Genomic DNA, 17,605 nt, shown 5'->3' on the forward strand with positions numbered 1-17,605 from the left:
AATGTGGTGGTGTTGTGAACTTTGTCGATTATCCCCTTGACGGGGGACAGAAGTCACTGGAAAACAGAGTACAATGAAAATTACATGTTATAAATGTGTAAGTCCTAATTATTGTTTATACACATTTTGTAGGGAGTGTGACCATCATATCAAAATCAAGTTAAGTCAAGAGCAATTTGGGGAAAAATAGTACATCGGGTCATAATAGTACGCATAGGATTTGTGTCCAATGGCGGTTAATATAAAGCAGAGAAGAAAGTTTGATAGAGGATTATACTAGTGGTGCATGGCATCGTGTCTTAAGGCAAATTTCTGGAACTTCCCGTAAAATTGCAATTTTTTAAAAAGATTCAATTTTCTTTTAGAACTTCAAAATTCTCAAAAATCTAATTTTTTCAAAGATTTCAAAAAATTTTAAAGCTTTTAAAAATTTTCATCTACTGTATTTTGCCTTAAGGGGGTTGTTCTTTTTTTGTTATAAAAAATGCAAGGTATTTGTTTTTGTTTTTTCTCGAAATGTATTTATCATAGAGACATGCGGTTTTTTTTAAACAAAAATTACAAAATCATAGAATATTACGTGATTTTCTTCTTTTTTTGCGCCGTCATTTTTTAACCAGGGGGCGCCAAAGTCGGTCTTGCAAAATCGATCTCTTTTGCGGTGCCACAGATAAATCCGTTGCGCATCGCCCGAAACAAAAAAAACCGAAACTACGTTGAAGAAGAAGTTTGAATCCAGTCCTCCCCTACCAAAATGAAAGAAAAAAAGCAAGAAGGAAAAAAATGGCAGCTATTTAAAAAAAAGTGTCAAAAAATGCCTTTTTTTGGGGCGAGAAGCTTCGCAAAATTTTTTTGCGTAATGTTATCAAGTTGTTTGAGGTAGGGGGACTCGGTATTGCAGTGGTGAACAAATTTAAAAAAAAAATGCAAGTCGATCCGACTTGTAGTTTTTGTTTAATTTGTGGCACCGCATTGAAAAAAGTCAATTTGAGAAAAACGTATTTAAAGTTCTTGATATAATGTACTGAATACACCATTTAATTTAATGTACTAAATACACCATGGTGTTCAAAGATGCTGACACATTAAAAAGGTCATGTGCATGAGGTATTATAATGAAAAAGAGAGCAGCGAGCACACAATAGCTCCGGAGCGATGGAAAAACGCTTTCAGAGGATCATACATATAGAGATATATATATCTATAACTTCGTCGATGATGATTTTTTTTTTTGAAATGATTCTAAGGTTTTTATCTTTCATAATATCAAAAAATCTCAAAACCGAAACAAAGAAAAATAAAAAAAGAACGACCCCCTTAAGGCATGATGCCGCCATTAGTTTATGTCAGAATCCGACCGGAGAGTCATACATAAATGCACATGCATATTTCCAAAGATAAATTTTTTCTCAGTTTTCGCATCTTTGAAAACACGTTAGACACTTTAAAAATATTCCGAAGCTAGAGCGTTTAAGATTTCTTTCATGATGAAGTACATCAGAGCGAAGCGGCGCGGATTAAACCTATAATCCCGATGATGATATTGCTTTTGGCCGAGATGAACAAATTCATCCCAAGGATCACAGGATCTAATTAATATTCGGGATTAGCGTTGCCTTGCCTAGTCCTGCGTGCGGTGGAGCCGCCGCGGTCTCTTTTAATATGCCCAAGGCGGCGAAAGGCGAAAGCAGAAAGGCGTATACATACACTCTCTCTGGGGGCAACTTGCGTTAGTTTTCCTTCAAAGCGCCATATGCAAATATAAGAATTATTATTCCCGACCCGAAATCTAACTGAAGTCATCATATCCGGAACCGAACTACTACAGATATTAACCTACGCGGCTTTGCAAAATAAATATTTACTCGTGATGAACCAGGGTTTAGAAATTTTCAATCATTCGAAGACTTTTTTGTGAGTTTTTTATGATGATGAAATACGTGAACTAAAATCTTAAGGGCAATATATTAAATAACTAGTTGACCTGACAGACGTCGTCCTGTACACACATCTACATTTTTTAATCATGCAACAATGGTATTAACTAAATGTTAATTCTTCGTGATTAAATTCTTCCAAATTGTGTGTGTATATGTGTGTGTGTGTGTATGTATGTATGGATAAAAATTTCCAGTCACGTTTTCGGACGCACGGATCAACCGATTTGAATGGTTCAAAAAACATTCGATTCCTATTGATAGGGAGAAGAGCTGATTAGTTTTTGGCAAAGGCAGGTCCAGCCGTTTCGGAGATATGGAGCAAAGTGTGCAGAAAATAGAAATCGAATTTTGAGAGAACGGAGTATCCGATTTGAATGATCTAAAAAACATTCAATTAGTAATGATTAGGAGAAGAGTTTATTAGTTTTTGGCAAAAGCAGGCCCAGCAATTTCGAAGATACGGAGCTAAATGTGCGTGAAAGAACTTTCTGCTTGTCTTAACAAAATAATTGATTTTGGAAAAAAAAATTGTTCCAACTTTTTTTTTTCAAACAATTTTTTTTGTATATCGAAAATAATTCACATATAATTTTAAATTCTAACTATAGTTCTAATATACTTTAAACAAATAATTTCAACTTTGCAATTTATTCTAAGTTTATATAATTTATTCTTAGTTTCTATAATCTAATTCTAAGTTTATATAATTCTTATAAATATTAGACAATGTTACAATATTAATAATAATCTATTTGAAAACATTCAACGTTTCGTTACGGTACGGGAAGTTCCAGCAATTTGCCTTAAGGCACGATGCCATACACCCAACTAGTTTTGTATTGTTATTCAAAATTTCAATTTAAATAGCAAATAGTCACCGTTTTATGTGCATGGCAAATATACTCGTAAATTCACAAATTATACAGTTAAGAATGCCTAAAGGAAAACAAATTTTATATTAAATTTCTAATAAGAAGCAAAACTAATTAATAATAAATTACATGAAGATCAATAATACTAATATTGCAAATCTACCAGTTGCACTATAAATTAGAGTGGTCCTTTATATGAATATTCATTCCAGGGGGCTTTCAAATTTATAAAAAAAATCTGAAAGTTTTAGCTCCTAATAATAACTTCAAGATAGTCCGCACTCCAATCGAAGTTTCTTGGTACTTCTTCTAAGTAAATACTTTTTTATAAAATATATCCAATTTTTATTGTAATTTTTTATGTATGATCAAAATAAGCTAATGCAATGTTATTCTCAAAATATTGATTCACTTGTTGCTAAATTATAAAATTGTAAAGAACAAATGGAATTTTACCCATGTAATTTTCATAAGAAATATTGGTTGGAATGTGGACTAAATTAAAATTAATATTAATAACTAAAATATTTCAGAGAATTTTTTTCATTGTTTTGGAAGCAAAGAAATTCAAAAATATCCATATTAAGGATTACCCTACTGTATATATAGTTTTCAACTCTAACATTTACCCCACTCGCCACTCAGAATAACAACATTGTTTTCTATGATTTATCAATCAAATACCGAATCGTCGGAATGTTTTCATATATCTGTCATCGGTAAACGTATTCTGGTGCATTATTCATCGAGTACCATTGAGGTTAATCAACGCTTTTGAAAGGTACACTGACAGTTCCCAGTTCACACGGGCAAAATATCATATAGTAGATAGTGTTGTCGTTGTTCGAATGTTCGAATGTTCGAATGTTCGTCCGTCGATTCGTCCGTTTGTCCGCCTGTCTGCCCGTCTATTCGCGTGATTCATCGGGTTAAACTTATCTGACACGGGACTATAAATAACGAGGCAAAACAGTTACGCCTAGACCAACATGGAATTACATTTATATAACTATTATATACACATATAGAGGCATATATTGTTTATACACATGTGTACTCATATATCGAAGTAGGGTAGTGCTGGGCTTGAAGGTCCACGGGTAAAAATTTCACCACCATTATCTCAAAAAAACGAAGTGTGAAAATTTTTAACGATACTATATTAAAGTCGAGGACAAAATATGTGGGTTGCAGTCATAAGATAAATGGGCACATTATAAATTTCTTAACAAAAGTATTTTTTGCATCGTTAGTTTTTTTTAACTTCCTATAGGCTAAGCTATAGTAGTCGTCCAAAAATCTAAATGAAAATTTTTGTATATCCTCATGTTTCTGAGGTTTCTGAACATTTTGGCATACCTTAGAAAAAAATAATGTGTGTGTATGTATGTGTGTGTTTGGTGAGAAAACAATTTTTTGTCCACAATTTTGGTCGCACGAATCAACCGGTTTGAAATATTCAAAAAACGTTTGGGACAAAAGTATAGAAAATAAGAAAAGCGTGAGTTTATAATCGTCGATGATTTATTAAAAACGGCTGAAGCGACTTTACAAATTTAACCCTTTCCACTCGGATGCCGCAGCTCTAGCGGCAAAATTAATAGACAGTTAGAGAAAATTTTATGTTCAAAATAAATTGCTAAATTTCACTTAGTATGTAATTGAGACGATAATTTACTTGAAAAATGAATGCAATTTGCCTTACAATTGTTTATAATCGTAATATTTATTAACTTCCCGTAGGGTAAGTTATTGTAATGGGCCGAAAATCGAAATTTAAAATTTTTACATATCTCGACGTTTTGAAAGCTTCTGAACATTTTGGCATACTTTAGAAAAAATTGATGTGTGTGTGTATGTATGTATGGATACAAATTTCCAGTCACGTTTTCGGGCGCACGGATCAACCGATTTGAATGGTTCAATAAACATTCGATTTCTATTGATAGAGAGAAGAGCTAATTAGTTTTTAACTAAGGCAGGTCTAGCCGTTTCGGAGATGCGGAGCAAAGCGTGCAGAAAATAGAAATCGAGTCTTTGAGAGAACGGAGTATCCGATTTGAATGATATAAAAAACATTCAATTAGTAATGATTGGGAGAAGTGTTTAATAGTTTTTGGCAAAGGCAGGCCTAGCCATTTCGAAGATACAGAAGCTGAATGTACAAAAAATTGCAGTTTTTAAAGAAAACTAAGCATCCGATTTGAATGATTCAAAATACTTTCTGCTTGTTATGATAAAATAATTGATTTTGGGGAAAAAATTATTTTTTTTTTCAAAAAAAAAAAATATTCCAATTTTTTTTTGTATATCGAAAATAATCTGTTTTCAATGCGAATCCTGACTAAAGTTCTAAGGCTACCTCAAAAAAATAATTTCAACTTTGCATTTCAGTTTATATAATTCTTATATTTGACAATGTTACAATATTTATAATAATCTATTTGAAAACATTTAATATTCCTCGGACATTTCGTTACGGTACGGGAAGTTCCAGCAGTTTGCCGTAAGGCACGATGCCATACACCCCATTAGTTAAATTTACTTTAATTCGTCGAATGCTACTTGAAACACAAAATCCAGAATCCAAAAAGAATCTAAAAAACTTGAAACGTAATCAATAAGTCGAAAGACCAAAAAAGACTTTTAATTGATTATACTATGTTTTCTATAGAAAGTGTATAAAGCTTTCCCTTTGATCGGATCAAAAATCGAATTTTGGCAGTCTAAAAACGACCAAAATTTTGAGTAAAATTCGACTTTTTTTTAAAAAACGCCGTCATTTTGTCAATTTTTGATTTTTTTTATTGTAGTTCATTTTACAGATAATATTATCTAGTTTAACGAGAATTTTTTCTTTTAAATTTCATCCACGTAGAAGGCCGGAATCACTGCAGCAGTGACTGGCCTATTTTTGTCGCGCCGTTGGAGATCGACGATAACTTAAAAAATATTTAATTTTTTTTTTCAAAAATTTTACTATATATTCTTAAAACATGTATAAATATATTCCTATAATTTTCAAATGATTGATAATGTAGTTTTTTTAATATAAATTCCGAAAAATCTATTTTATTTAGGCGGTTACACTAGTTGTGCCCCCTTAAGGCACGATGCCATGCGCCCCACTAGTTAATAATAAATATAATGTATAAGAAAATTACGGTGCCTCTAATCCAAAATAATAAAATTTAGCTATCACAATAATATTTATCATCCAAACTTTTGACATTTAGTTAAATTAAACCAGGAACTTAATTTCACAGTGCAATAAAATCTCTCAAAAAATAAAAACCTTTTCGTTCCTTCTTCCAATTTGATTGCTCTGTGCAGTTGAGCGCCTTCGACTTAAGAACTTGCACTCGGCGATCATTCCGCCAACCTGATTTTCAAACTACTACTATTCAGGCGAAAGAAAAAAACTATTTAAAAAAATTGCTTTTTAGTTTTATGGCAGTTGCGTCGAGACAATTGTAGTTGAATTACTTTTCACACTTTTCCTATGGACTTTGTTTTCTCCTCTTCCTTGTTGAAGATTCGAGAAAAACCTTTTTAGCGCCGAACACTTGTGTAATATATTGCAAACGTTTTGTTGTTTGATTGTGAGAAGTTTTTCGAGTTTTTAGTGCATGTGCAAAAAATATTATTCAAATGATTAGTATGCAGTTGAAATGTTTATCGGCACACTTAATATTAGTATAGAATATTTTGAGGGTATAACTATATAAAACTAGTTGGTATTGGTAATTTGCCTTGAGGCAAGATACATGAACTTCTCGATATGTGTAAGTAATAAAAAATAAATTAACTCATGAGTGATTAAAAGTATTCCGAGTGGATTTATTACACATAATTAAAAAAGAACGAACACGTTAACTCGAGTATTTTCTAAAAGCAAATTTTTAAAAATCAATTTTTATAATTGAACCAGTAAACCTTTAATAGTTTAGTATGTGCATTGAGACCAAGTACCCTTGCGTTATACCGAGTAGAGCGTCTAATTTTAATTTCAACAAAGGTCAAAAAAACTACTCATTTTCCCAAACTTTGATGAATTTTTAAAATTAAACGACTTGTCGTAAGACCTTAATATTTCAGTAAGTTCTATAAGACCATGATATATATCGACAAAAAAGTTCCATAAAAATCGGCTCCAATTTTTTTTCAACAGTTAATTACAAGAAAACGGCTCAGTAGATTTTCACCTAAAACTAATCAGTATTATTCCCAACTAATATCTTTCGAACAGTTTTTGTTTTTTTTAAATCGATTCGGTAGAATAAGCTTAAATGTGGACGAAAAGTTTAACACTTTTTTCAAATTACAAAGAAACGGCTCGGCAGATCATCTCACAAACCTGACAAACTATAGTCCTCATTGAGTTACATCAAATGGTTTTTAAATTTCTGAAAATGTTTTTTAAATTTCTGAAAACGGTTTAGGCGTTTTTGAGAAAACGTCGATCAAAGGTCTATTTTTGACAAATGCCAAAAGAACGATACTAATTTTTGCAAACTTTGAAGAATTTTCAAAATTAAACGACTTGTAGTTCCGTAATAATTTAGTATGATCTAGAAGACTATGATATCTACCGTCAAATAAAAATCATTAAAATCGTCGAAATTTTTTTTAACACTTTATTACAAGAAAACGGCCCGGCCGATCTCCACTAAAAACTAACCATCATGATTCTCAACCGATACCTTTGGAACAGTTTTTGAATTTTCAAAATCGGTTGAGAATTGCGGGCTAAAACGTGGACGAAATTTTTTTCACTTTTCTGCGATATACAAAAAAACGGCTTGGCTGATCGGCGCGCAAATTTGATAATTTCTAGTCCTCAACGAGATACTTCGAATGGCTTTCAAATTTTTGAAATCGGTTTAGTCGATTTTGCGAAAACGTCGATTTTCGGCAAAAAATCTTCTCACATACACATACATACATACTTTTTCCAAATTTGGTCTCATTTGATTCAGATTGGCTTGAAACGTCGAGAAAACATAAAATTAGCGAATCGGATTTTTACATGAAAACATGAACTTCTCTTTCGGGAAGTTAATAAATTTTTAGAAAGTCAGGTCAGTCAGTCAAAAATTTTCAAAAATTTAGATTTTTTAAAGTTTTTAAAAAACTTTGAAGCTTTTTTGACAATTTTATTTTTTGGTATGGGAAGTTCCAGCGATTTGTCTTAAGACGCGATGCCATGCACCAATAGTTAAAATTAAACTGTCGTAGAGCCGTAAAATTGTAGGACTATTATATCAATCACTAAAAATAATTCATAAAAGTCGTCAAAAAATTATTTTTGAAGAAAACCAAATCCAAACCAACCAAAATTCACCAAAATCTAATCGGATTATTCATAACCAATATCTTTCGACAGTTTTGCCACAAGACCACATTTTTGCCTTTGGTTTAACAAAAGACACTATATATTATCCATTTCTACTTTTATCGGAAACAAATTTCCCTACTCCGGAAAATCATTCCACCATCGCGAAAGCTCAAAATTATTTATAAACTCTTTCTTCCTAATATCTTTCTGTTTTATATGACGCATGATTCGCTATTACCGCATTTGATATCTGAAAGGATCGATAAGACATTCATACATGACGACTTCTTTGATGTCTGTTCAGTAGGTTCTAGGTATACCTACAACCTACCTCCATCGAGGCATTTGCGGTAAGATGGGGCGCGCGATGGCGCTCCCCCGCGTGTTTCGTATGTATGACATACTTTATGTGCGATGTCGTGGTTGCCGCTTCATTTTTATGAACATAAACCAATGGTGCTCAATAAAAATAAAAGTATTATTGACGGTAAAATCGAATATGGATATGTGATATGTTTGACGATATTGAAAGTTTACAACGCGGTAAAATTGAAGAAAGTATGATTTTATATCGGAGGTTACGGTTTTCATATTTGTTTCGGATAGCCTGATGTCAAGCAGTAGTAACATCGGTTTTGTACTTCAAAATATAGATGACAATGTGTCTTCAAGTACAAATAGTCCTTATATTGCTGCATCAATTAATCTAAATTTAATTACAGAAATTGTAATAATAAATTTATCATATATACCATCTATAAAAAGCCAACACAATGCTCATAGAACTCGTTAAATTCTGATTGCTCGTAAAATATAAAAATTATTTATGTTCAAAGATAGTAAATATTAAATGCATAGAAACATTTTTAAGATACATATATGTATCCTATATATATACATATATAACCTTTTTAGGATACATATATGTATCCTATATCTATATACATATATGTATCCTATATATAGTCTTTTAAATTAATTTATATTCTGGAGAAAAAAGTATGATTTTTTTAATTTGTTCATTTTATTTATATCATAGCAGTGGAATCAGAGTTCAAGAATTTTATAAAGTGTTGTGCAGGTATTTCTCATATAGTTTACTTTCAAGAAGGCAACTCAATGGTTGACTTATTCATATTTGTTAATGTATTATTATTACAAGTAATAATTCTAAGGCAAAGTCTATTTAAACTTGTAAACATTTTAATTTTTCAAAAATTAATTCTTCACAGATTGAAAATTCTAATATTTAATGAATTCAAAAATGTTCACTCGAATTTATAAGTTCAAGTCATTAAATTTTTTTGCCTAACATTGTATATGCAATAAAATTTATTTGAACGCCTTCACTGTACACTCGTAAATTAAAGTTTTATATAAGTATTTTGAAAAATAATTTATTTAATATTTATTTTTATTTAATATTTTTACAATTATTTTTATTTATTTTATTATATTCATAATTCACTTCGTATCTCAATTCTACTTTTCTATTTCCAAATGCAAAATTTAGCCACAAATTAAAGTTCAATTACAATTTATTGCTGGAATCTTTGGTCAAACTAATATGAGTTTTTACAATTTAATTGAAATTGCAAGATTTTTATTTAATAAATAAAAAAACATTGATTTTATATTTTGTTCATAATAATTTTTCTGTTCAAATAAAGAAGGCACAGCAAATTATTCAATTAAAATATAAATCAACAAAAATTCACGTAAAGTGGCAAGTTTTTTTTATCTTTGTTCAAACTAAAATAATTCTTTACAATTTAATTGAAATTGCAAAATTTTTATCTAATGAATTAACAAATTTTGATTAATATTTTATTAAATTGTTCTGTTCAAATACAAAACTGCACAACAAATTATTCAACAAAAATATAAATCAACAAAAATTCACATAAAATGGAAAGTTTTTCATTTTGTTAATGTCTGTCTACAACGTGGTCTATCATAAACTAGTCCGGGCTTCAATGCCAAACTTTGTCCAGCTCGATATCAAGCAGTATGATAACGAATTTATTCTTGCGGTTATAGATCTCAAGTCGAAATCGCCTTTCGTGGTTACTTCATGCATGCACACAAAATTTGATATACATTAGGGTGGTCCTTTATATGGATGTTTTCGAATTTCTTTGCTCCCAGGTGCTCAAATGCTTCCAAGTTGATGAAACAAAATTTACTGAAAATTTTAGCTATTAATATGAACTTTAAGATAATCCGCACTCCAACCAAAATTTCTTGATTCTTTTTCTAAAGTAAATACTTAATAAAATATACCAAAATTTTGTTGTAATTGTTTATTTATGATAAAAAATAAGCAAATACAATGTTATTTTCAAAATTTTGATTCACTTGTCGCCAAGTAATAAAATTCTAAAAAGCAAATGGATTTTACTCATGTTATTTTCATAAGAAATTTTGGTTGGAGTGCGGATTATCTTAAAGTTCATATTAATAGCTAAATCTTTCAGTAAATTTTGTTTCATCAATTTGGAAGCAAAATATTAAGAGCTAAATATTTTAGAGTATTTCTGGAAGCATTTGAGCTCCTGGAAGCAATTTTTTTTTAATCCATATTAGGCACCACCCTAATATACATAACTAGTATATACGTAAAAAATGACATTAGAAAGTAATAGTGAAATATATGTATAAGTAATGTGATATTTATTATATATTTGAGAATCTTTCTATTATTTCGTTTGATGTGGTCTGTACATGTTACCACAGACGCGGAATAACAAAGCGATTTATTTCTGGGATCATCAATATTTCCAGATACCTGATACGTCAGTTTTTACTAGGCATAAGAATTTCATACATACAGATAAATATAGAAACACATTTCCCAATGATGCGAATAGCTATAGTTCAAGATACAAGATACAGATTTGACGAAAATAGAAATAAAATCCAATTAAAAAAATCCGGAATAAAAATAAAAACTAGTATACATGGCTGGAACTTAATAATAAATAATTAAATCAATTCCAAAGTCGAACAATTCTGCCTCAAGTTACAATGCACCACTAGTAAATTTTTGAAAGGTACCACTAGTGATACTAAGAAAACGTCGAATTTTATGTAAAACCATGAAAAATGCCAAATGTATTGTATTAGCCCAAGCAATAAATTGTATAACAAATATTGTATATACCAAATTTTTCTTAATAAACCTGATACAGAAAACTAAAACTTTCATGTGAATAGCACTTTACATATGAATGAGAAAACCTTAAGCATATTTCCAACAAATAATTCTTAATAATTGTATGACATTTACAAAAACATTGACCGATAAATTTGCAAGACCTTGTCATTTGCTTGCGAAATACCGTCTGTTTAATTTCCAAAGGATTTACAAAACAATAATATAGATGAGAATAAAAATCAGGTACACCAATCCAGTTACGATATCGATATGTTGAAGTTATGGCAAATTTCGAGCTACGGACTTCATTTGGTTCCTGCATTTCGTGGGCATCGGAACAAAGGCGTGTCGACCCGGCGCCAAATGCACCGGGTCGATTCGTCGCATGTTACGGATGCCGAAAAAATCAGGGCCGTTTTTGTAAGTGTAAGTTTTGATTGTTAGTGGTATATTAATGATTGTGTTTGGATGCTGCAGTTGGAACTAGATAATAAATGAGTATTGTGTTTATTAAATTGAATATTAGCTTTAGTTGCGTAACACAATAGTGTTCTATTGTGTACATTAAATTTATTTTACAATTTTGTAGATTTTCTGAATTTATGCTATTTCATCAATATTTTTGCAGTCCAATTTTTTTATTCGGTCACAATGCACATTATAAATCTTTCAAATTAGTTGTAAATCCAATAGTGTCATAGTTTTATGTCAGAATTTTATGCCAAATTGCGAATTCCGTCAAATAGATGGGTCTTACAAAACTAGTGTTAACACAAATTATTTTCAAATTTAGCGGTTTTATACTTACAATTTTAGAGTTAGGTTCTGCTTTACTTCAGTATAGTTTTTATTTGGACTTTGGACGATCACAATCACTTTAGTTGCAAGTGTCATGTTGAGCTTCTGTCGTGAATTATTAAGAAATAATATTGTGTGTAAGTGTTTGTGAGTGAGTGACTAGTGTTTTATTGCCAAGAAATATTAAAGAAACTAAAGGTAATTTTGACAAATTATATTTATAATTTTGTTCGTCGTCATGGATTATTATTTAATTTTTTGCTGCACAAGTGACTATATTTTTAACATTACTACACGCGTCGGAGAAATTTTTGATTTTTTATTGAATTTATAAATTAAATAATTTATTGCTTTGAATATTAAGCCTTTGTGTTAAAAATCGCATAATAGTTTTATGTAATTTCATGTGATATAAAATTACATTTAATAAAATATAGAACATACTGGAATATTACGGGCTTAGGATAAGTAGTTTAATTTTAAAAAAATCAATGTTTAGAAAACCATCATAGTCAAACTTTTGTGTTAAAAGTTGCTTTTGCGATGTAATGAGTCAAACATTATTAATTTATCAAAATTTAGTACAAAAGGCTACAATCTTAGGGCATACAAGCACGTGTCTGTGCAATATAATTAATTTAATTACATTAAATTTAAATTGAATTGAGTGTTTGAGAAAATTGTATTCGAAATCGCAATGTTTAGATTTAATTGAAAGTGATAACTTTATTTTTGAAATAAACTGTTGAAATAATTTAGATCTAAATATTTAAAATTTAATTTTGATTGATTAAGTCAATTCTTACCACACATTTCGGGAAGTTCATGCAGTTTTCCTTAAGGTTAAATGCCACTTTCAACTAGTTTAATCTTCTATTAGGAATTAGTTTATAATTGCTTGCATGTGTATTGTTAGATATCTTTTTATTAACTTCCCGTAGGGCAAGTTATAGTAATCGCAAAAAAATCGAAAATGAAAATTTTTATATATCTTTACGTTTCAGAGGTTTTTGAGCATTTTGTCATACCTTAGAAAAAACGGATGTATGTGTGTGTGTGTGCGTGTGTGTGTGTGTGCGGATACAAATTTTCGTCGTCGATTTCGGGAACACGGATGAAGCGATTTGAATAATTAAAAAATCATTCGATTCGTATTGATAAGAAGACGTGCTAATTAGTTTTTGGCGGAGGCAGGTCTAGCCGTTCTGAAGATACGGGGCAAAAAGTGCCAAAAACGGTAACTCAGTTTTTAAGAGAACGGATCGTCCGATTTGAATAATTCAAAAACCATTTTATTTGTATTAGCTGAGTGAATAACTGTTCAAATTTTTGGAGAGGCAGGTGCAACTACTTCGCAGATATGGAGGAAAAAGTAAAAAATGAGCCATTTGGCGGTCAAAAACAAACATTAGACATATGCACATCAAATAATTAGATATTTTATAGAGATTTTAACAATAAGTATAAATTTGTTTACATTTCTATGGGTTCCGTACCAATGTTTACGCGTTAGACGGCGACGCGGCGTTTACTCGCTTCGATATTTTGTCTTTATGCAGTTAAACCAGTACGATTGCTTTGAAAAAAAGTTCAAAATTTCCAAAATATTTCAAAATAAATGATTTAAGATAGAATGATTCGAAATTCTATTAAAAGTTTCAAATCATTGATCAACTTTTATTGATAATTATTGATTATTTTTAATTACTCGAATTTTGAATAGCGGTATGGGAAGTTCCAGCAATTTGCCTTAAGGCACGATGCCTTAATTGTCTTAAGACAGAATTCCACTTACAGCTAGTTTTCTCATACTGTTGCATATTATTTTCGCTGATAATATCTTTAACCTGTTTAACATTAAGGGACCGATTCTGCCGCAATGTTATGATAAGGTCATGTTATGAAGGATTTTCCATAGTAATATAGACAAAAGTTATGCGGTTGGTGTTCAGTCAGGCGAATTTCTCAGGTTTTCTGAAACAAAACATAACCTAAAAGCCGCACAAATGTCAAAAAAACGATGTTAGATAAGTGTGTGTTTCTGATTCCTCTTAGATAACATACGAGTGACGTTGCAGTTTATGCTTAAAACGCCGGAATGAACAGCAAATACATGATATTTTGACAGCATTCAGTATGATTCATTCGCATAATGTATGGAAGCCGGAGCGTAACATAGCTATGCCGTAACATTTCTCTGTTATGCGCAGAATCGGTCCATAAGAGTTGTATGTTGTGATTTTTATATTGGATATTACGTTTTACTATTTCTGACTAATTACAGCGCGGTACAGATTCCATAATTCTTCTTAACTTGTTTTTGCAGAACGCTATTTATGAATTACAATTTATACCAATAAATAATCATATAAACACAATCTAATCCTAAATACAACGTCTATATCTCAGTATCTATATCTCCTGTGTCAAAAGCAGTGGCAACAGTATCTTCGTACTCGTACTAGGTGGCTTGGCTTCTGAATTCATTATCCAAATCCTGCTCCTGTATCTGGTATCTGGCCCTCGCAGGCCCTAGCCCTACGAAGGGAGACGGATGCCAAATCTTGGGCAAACAATGCAAGAACCTTGAGGCGGAAACACAGTTAACTAGTTACACTATTGTTCGAGACATGGGACGGCAGAACGGCAGAACGGCGGGACATTCAAATGTCTGAGATCTGTTCGCAACATTGCAAATTGAGTCATTAGCGGAATGCAGACTGAAAACCGCCGGACAATGATTCTTGGGGCGAGAAGTAGTTGTTGAGATTGAAATTTATGCTAAGGATGCGGTAAAAGTTGTAATTGTTTACTGTGTTTTGTGAAGTCAATTATTGAGGCTTTTTGAATTACGGCAGTTATAATAGTTATTTATATATACATTCGGGTATCAGTCTGATGCTGCTGATAAAATGATGTGATATTGGAGGAAGGCGGTTTTAATACACCGAAAACACAATGCTTCTATAACATGTTTACGTTCAACGAACCAAATGTTTCTTCAGCGCAACCTATGAGTTTAATATACTTCTCATTCTCGACTATTTTATCTTTGACAATATTGGATGAAAATGCATAATTAAAATATACATTAATATATTTTATAAATTTTATAATAAATTCTAAAATAGTTATATAATATCTCCTATTTTTAAAATGCATATAAAATATTATGTATTTCTTTACATATGACTAAATGTTTGTATAACGAAATCAAATAAATAGAAAGAAAATATTTCACAATTTGTTTATATATTTATATGTGCATACAATTTTATATATGTGTACATCACCGGTTTTAGTAGTATCAGTGCTCTTTGTTATAGACTTTCTAAAAAAACTGCTAGAAATTTTTGGTGAGATTTTTTTTTAATATAACTTTTGTTTCATTTTTCATAATATCCTTATATAAATTTTTAATTTTATTAAATTAATTTATATTTTTAAACATACCATAATACAAACGTTTCAATCCATAAAAACAATTTATGGTACAAATGATATAATTTTATTAAGTCTATATTTCTTTTAGCACGATTTTCATAAATTACATAATTAGCCTAGTTTGTACATTAAATATAATTTTATAGCGCGGTTTCCATATTACACGGTATGCAGTCAACTTTTTTTTGGAGTTTGAATTTCAATTTAATAAACGTGTATAAAAAATTATATGCATTTACATTTGACTAAATGCTTGAATAACGAAATAAAATAAATATTAAAATATTGTTTACAATTTGTTTACATAAGCATATAGATACAGAATTTACATAAAAACTGTGTACATCAACGGTTTTAGTAGTGCCAGAGCCCTTTTACGGCATGTTAGTCTTTCAAAAAAAAAAAAAATCATCTAGCAAATTTTTTAGTAGAAAATATTTTATGTTTTAAATAATATATAAAACTATTTGTATTGTTAATTTTTTTAAACTCAGCTTTAGTTTCATTTTTCATCGTATCCTCAAACTTTTAATACAATAAAAATAATTTATATATAACACCGTCTTTACGTGAACTCTTTACTTTGATATAAACAATATATAATTATTTATCTTAGTATTTATTCGTTAAAAATAGAATTACAATGAATCTTAAATCAGAGATTCTTATAGCACGGTTTCCATATTACACAGTACACACTCACCGCGTTTTTGAATTGTTGATTGCAAATTAATTTTAATATAAAATAGTATGTAAACAACTATAATATTGCTAAGTTATATATAAAACTACTAATATGACATTCAATATAAACTGATATTATTTTAGAGAATTTTAGACATTTTCAGAGAATCTTCGTTATAGAAGATTCTCTCCAGCATATTCGAGCCTCATTCCCCAAGTTACCATTTTTACTATTTAAAAAAAATCTAGAAACTACCAAAGTGGTGAGAAAAATTATTTTCTTTCAACCTGTAGCCATTTTGTTAAACAAAATTTTGACTTTTAGTATATGACATTGCGACATCATTTTAGATTTTTTTTTTATTTTGGATTGCTAGGAGGGTTCCGATTGTGGGCATGGTCACGTGTCCACTTTTTTTTGAGACCTACCATTTCAACAACTGCTAATTTTCAAAATTAACATTTTGACTTTTTTTCCGTGCTGTTGTAACGTTGATAATATTTTATTAAAATGATTAAAATATTTGCCTTTTTTACAATGATTCAAAAATAACACATGATCTACACTAGAATACCTCCTTAAGTTGAATAAAGTATGTGTGAAATGGTGTGAACAGATTAGAATACATTTACAAAATCGTCCGATTTATTATATAAGAGATATGAATCAGCAAAGTTCATAGTTTCAAATATATTTTCAAACTCTCCCCGTAGTCGGTTGAATTGTGTGCACGAAAATTACGAATTCGTTGCGCGAACTTTACGATACTCCGCGCCTGCATACAATGTCGTAATATCGCTGCATAATACCTTTTAATAAAACAGACGAACAGAAGGGATAGCTACTACTACGACTAGCCCCAGCTACTAGCTATAGCCCGGGGGAGGCTAGAAGGAAAATATACATAACCGGGAGTTAACGAAATGTAAACAAATGGCATAAATAAATCGCAATGTCAGAACTGTGTCGGAGAGGTTAACATTTGCATTTATCCCGAGAGTTATGCCAGCGAGTGAGGGAAGTCTCCGAGTTAGTCGCTTAAGAAATATAAATTCATATCGTTAGTGATACTGAAATATTAAACACAAATATTTGACGAATATCAAGATGCAGGATTGAATTGTTTCATTATGTCAGGCTACGCTGATAAAATATTTCATGCGATGTTTTCGAATGAAAATGAAATTACAGTTCATGCATGTATATCCCCTAACTCAATTTTCCATTAAACATTGACGATATACACGTCATGTCAGTGAAAGAATTTTGTGTATTATCGAGTATTTTCGTCGTGCGTATTGAAAAATATAAAACTAGTAGGCGCATGGCATTGTGTCTTAAAGTAAATTGCTGGAACATTTCGTACCAAAA

The 17,605-nt window shown here is 30.6% G+C and overlaps 1 protein-coding gene across 1 annotated transcript in view; it reads right to left on the reverse strand.

Annotated features, from left to right (window-relative positions):
- Positions 1 to 17,605, reverse strand: part of LOC113367601 — a 192,196-nt gene that overhangs the window by 141,913 nt on the left and 32,678 nt on the right. The gene's annotated exons all lie outside the window — the stretch shown is intronic.

Source organism: Ctenocephalides felis, unplaced genomic scaffold, assembly GCF_003426905.1.
Source record: "Ctenocephalides felis isolate EL2017-DRISC unplaced genomic scaffold, ASM342690v1 CF-g0.4_SCAFFOLD_01170, whole genome shotgun sequence".
Classification (NCBI taxonomy): Eukaryota; Metazoa; Arthropoda; class Insecta; order Siphonaptera; family Pulicidae; genus Ctenocephalides; species Ctenocephalides felis.